Raw genomic sequence first — 4,819 nt, forward strand, 5'->3', positions numbered from 1 at the left:
CTTCAAGAGCAACACCAAGCATCAGTGTATACAACAGCCGCTATGTTTCTCGAACCGTGTGAGTAGGGGCCCACTTAATTGCAGCTACACAATGGCAAACGAAATTAACATCACCACTCCGCTTCGTTTGGCGACATTAAACGTCAGAGGGCTGTCACAGCGGCGAAGACAATGTCAGATTAGCCGCATGCTATTAGAAAAAACATTGATTTGATGCAGTCAGTCCAAAAACAAAAATTGAATCAGAGGAAAAAACGGATCGATGGGCAGAATTTCAGAACGAATTACAACGTATGCGTTTGCCATGCGAATGGTACTTCTGTGGCTGCCTTCTTTTTATTAGAAACAGTATTGGGATAACAGAGCAGCAAGTTACTTCATGTCAGGGAGGGCGTATGTTATTTGTGATTTTCTTTTCTGGACTGCTTTGGCGGGCGGTGTGTGTATATGCACCTAATAATGCTTGCACACGCGAAGAATTTTTTGTTTACCTGAGGTCTTTCTTGGTGTGTGAAAGGCACGTTCTAGTGTTTGGCGACTTTATTGTGTGTGCCGGCCGATAGATAGATCGAAAAGCTGCTCAGTCAAGATAGAAGCGCAACTGTTCTGCATGAAATTTTGTGTGAAGTTGATCTGGAGGAGTTGGAAGTGTTCTTGGTTCTGACAGTGAGGTGCAATATACGCATTTTCAAGGAGACTGCCACTCGAGTTAGACCGTATCTATGTCCCTTTTCTCTTAGTTCCGCTCCTTTCTAGCTACAGTGTCGAATGCATCAGTTTCAGTGACCATTGCTTGGTAATGGTTACGATAGGTACGAAAGCAAAGAGAAAAAATTTAATTGGCACTTATGAAACTTAATGACAATTTATTGCAGGATGAATTGTTTCTACGAAGAATAAAAGAGAAATTAGAAAATGTTCTCCTTCAAAATGCGGAAAATGTTGTAGAAGCTTGGGAACTGTTTAAAACCGAAGCGACGAATATTGCTTTAGAGAGAGCATGCGTGTTGCGGCACAAACAAAAGCAAGAAGAACGTCAACTGCAGTGCACGTTAGCATACCTTTTGAACATGGAAAGAGGCGCGGCTGGTACATTTGTAAGCGATATCAAAGAACTTAAAGCGAAACTTGAAGTCATTGATGAAGGAGATATCGCGGCGCCATTTTGAGAGCACGCGCAGAACGAGTATGGTTGGGTGAAACGCCCACCAAGCGAGCGCTAAGTGATGAGAAGAGACACGCATTGAGTAAGGAAATAAAAGAAATAGTTTATTAAGGGCAGCTTACAAACGACAAGGAAATGATAGAACGTGCTTTTGTGGACCACTATAGTACGCTGCTAAGCAAGAGAGCAAGCGATATCTCGGCGTTTAAAAGTGATTATTTGCCTCTGATGCCGAGAATTGATGGTGAACTTAAGGAAGCTCTTGAAAGGCATATTTCTGTAGAAGAAATTGAAAAGGCTATCGATGACCTCAGTGCAAGAAAATCGCCTGGACCAGATGGTCTTGGGGCAGCGATATATAAATTTTCAAGGTTGAAGTAGCACAGGCTCTGTATCGCTTCATAACGAAGTGTTATGAACAAAAATGGACGCCTCCTTCCTTCCGACAGACTCATGTGGTACTTATACCTAAAGTTACTGACCCCATAAGCTTCAATCAGTAGAGGCCTACCGACCAATAAGTTTAGCTAACATTGATTATAAAGTATTCATGAAGGTGCTCGCCCACGTCTTCAGAGTGTAGTGAAATCCCTAGTAGGTACACATCAGACATGCGGTATAAAAGGTAGGACTATTTTCACAAATATACACACAGCGCGAAGCATACTTGAATGTTGCGATTTGATGCAAGATCGTGTAGCTATGCTACAACTGGATTTAGCCAAAGCTTTTGACAGAGTGTCGCACGAGATCCTGTTTCTGCTTCTTGAATACATGAATGTCGGAACAGTCATTTTGGATGGGGTGAAAATGGTTTATGATGGTTGTACAACAAACCTAATTATCAACAACAGACTCAGCAGACGAATTCCAGTACTGTCTAGCATAAAACAAGGGTGTCCGATCTCGGCCTTGCTTTTCGCTCTTTATTTAGAACATTTCTGTTTAAAGATACTTCAGAGCCATAGTATTCGCGGGTACACGTTTTTGGCAGAGAAATAAAAGTGTTAGCCTATGCTGACGACATAGCAGTGTTCTGTCGCGATAAGCAAAGCATTGCAGAAGTAGTGAAGGAAGCCCAATCTTTTTGTAGTGCTTCTGGTAGTGCCATAAGTTGGCCAAAGTGTTTTAGGATTTTGGCACGGGGACTGGCAAGATACGCCAAATTGTTTTGCAGAATGCAGTGGAGTGTGATACCCGGCACTTATCTGGGGTTCCACTCGGCAACTACCGAGAGCCCAGTAGAATACTGGACGAATGAGAGGGACAGAATGAAAGAACAAACTAAACAAATGGGGAGGCCACAACTTTTCGATGTTTGCAAGAGCCAAAGTGTGTAATATGTTTTTAGTAGCTAAAGTGTTTTACGTCTTGCAGGTGCTATGCATGAGCCGATCTTCAGTTCAAAAAATACACAGAGTGTTTGCGGAATTTATTGGGGTTCAGTATGGGAACGCATGAGCAGATTTAATTTGTTTCACTCTTTGCGCAACGGCGGACTCAGTTTAACTCATTTGTTTTTCAAGCAACTTGTTGTCGAGATTTGTTTTTTTTCGTGACCAAAGTGATGGGTTTCTGCGCACGGTGATCCAAGTGAGATTACGTGACGCTTTGCCTGATTTCGTTGTATCGTCGTACGCAGTCAAACCGATGGTACTAAAAGGTTATCTGCGTGAAGTTATCACGGCGATTCGTCTTCTAAATGCGAGATTTTCTAGGGAGTATTTCTTTGAAGTGTCACGAAAAAAATTATATAAGGATCTTGTTGACGTTTTTGTACCTATGCCAGTGTATCGTTCTATGTACAACTTAGGGCCTGAATGTGATGTTCTCAAAAGAGTAAGGAATATGCCTGTAAGAGCTAACACAAAATCCTTCTTTTTCAAGCTGCACACTGACACACTGCCGGTTAAGCAATGGCTAAGGAGCAAGGGTTTGTTAGTCCCATGGTCCGTCAATTGCCTTATATGCAATAAGGAAGAAACAATTGAACATATTTTCTTGACTGCCACGATGCCCGCTTTCTTTGGGACATCTGCAGCGAACTTGTAAAAAAGGAGCTCCCGATTAGTGCTTTTGGAATAAGGTTCTTGCCATGCGCAGAACCTGACGGTTGTGCCGGCGGACATGTTAATGCTATTGTGGTATGCAAAGCGTATGGAGAACTCGAATGGCTGTACACAATGCTGATGTACATGCGAGGTCAGCCAGATACTATTTTGTTGAAAATGTTGTTTACACACGGGAAGTGTTGAAATGCAAAGTGAACCACCGGAATGGCTTCAAGTGTTGGACAGTTTGGCTTCGTTGAAGCCATTTTAACATGACGCTACAGTCTTTTAACGACTGGTTATTTAATCTCGTATTTATTGACATGTTGTTTTTGTGTATTTGCCAAGTCGGTATTAAAGAAAAAAAAAGGCTCGTTGGTCTAGGGGTATGATTCTCGCTTAGGGTGCGAGAGATCCCGGGTTCAAATCCCGGACGAGCCCACTCTTTTTTTATGTTCCTTGTCACAGTCAGTTGGAAGGTGGTCAAATATATTTAACAAAAGAAAATTTATTTACATTTGTCTTTTCTTTTTTTTTTTGCTTCGTTTCCCTCGTAGTGCAGATGTGATGAAAGGCGCTCATTGTTCTGCATTTTTGCACGCAACCAAGATATTACGAAAGTGCAAACATGCAACTGAGTTTAAACGTGTTCGGCTCGTTGTTCTGAGGATTCTACTTCCGGCCACCGCAGTGAACGGACGCAGAATGCCTTGCTCCGTAGGGGTGGTTACAGCGGCCCTCGGCAGTGGTACCAGGTGTACTGATAAGCCTTACCTGAATACCAAGTTGTTTTGCCTCATCTGCCTTCAGGTACTTCAGTTTTGTACACTGTATTTTTGCACGCTGACGTTAAAACCAGGCCGTATCGGGTCGAGCACTTTCGAGATGCTATCGCGCACTGCTGCCGGAAGTGGTGGCCCTTGGCGCTTTCCAAATGAACCACGTATGGGCGGTGACCTTCCGTGATGAGGCTGCAAAGAAAAAGATGCTAGCGGCGGAATCTTTCAACGTTAAAGACCAACCCTGCGTCGTATTTGATCCCTGCAACCAAGGCATCATGCTGAAGCTTTATTGGCTGTTGCACTTCGTTCATGACGACGAGGTTCGTGCAGCCTTAGCCCCTTACGGAAAGGTTACAGACGTCACCCGAGAAAAGTGACGAGTACAGAGATGCAATGACAAAGGGTCCACCACCCGTGTGGTGACACTCCAGCCAAAACCTGGCGTGACAGTTGAAGACTTGCCTCACCAGGTGTGTGTCGCCGAGAACTTAGCGCTCGTGCATGTTCCAGGAAGACCCCCGTTATGCCTCCGGTGCCTTGGAACTGGACATATCCGGCGCGAGTGCCACATACCACGCTGTGCACTTTGCCGCCGCTACGGCCACGAAGAACAAGAGTGCGTGAGGTCGTAAGCTGGGGTTATAAGACCAGTTAAAGGCGACGAAATGGCTGAACACATAATGGACCACGCTGACGCTGATGCGGCGTCCCGAGCAGAGACCGAAGAGCAGGCGGCAAATAGCACGCACCCCGAAGCGACTCCAACACCGGAGGAAACCAAGAGCTCCAGTGGCGGCCAGACTGTCGTGCAAAGCGCTTGC

General features: G+C 44.6%; 1 non-coding gene across 1 annotated transcript; it reads left to right on the plus strand.

Annotated features, from left to right (window-relative positions):
* Nucleotides 1-3,585: 3,585 nt before the first annotated feature.
* Trnap-agg (transfer RNA proline (anticodon AGG)) lies at nucleotides 3,586-3,657 on the plus strand. Its single transcript has one exon. It is a non-coding gene; the product is annotated as a tRNA-Pro (tRNA).
* The last annotated feature ends 1,162 nt before the right edge of the window (nucleotides 3,658-4,819 follow it).

This window comes from Dermacentor silvarum, chromosome 1 (assembly GCF_013339745.2).
Source record: "Dermacentor silvarum isolate Dsil-2018 chromosome 1, BIME_Dsil_1.4, whole genome shotgun sequence".
In the NCBI taxonomy this organism is placed as follows: Eukaryota; Metazoa; Arthropoda; class Arachnida; order Ixodida; family Ixodidae; genus Dermacentor; species Dermacentor silvarum.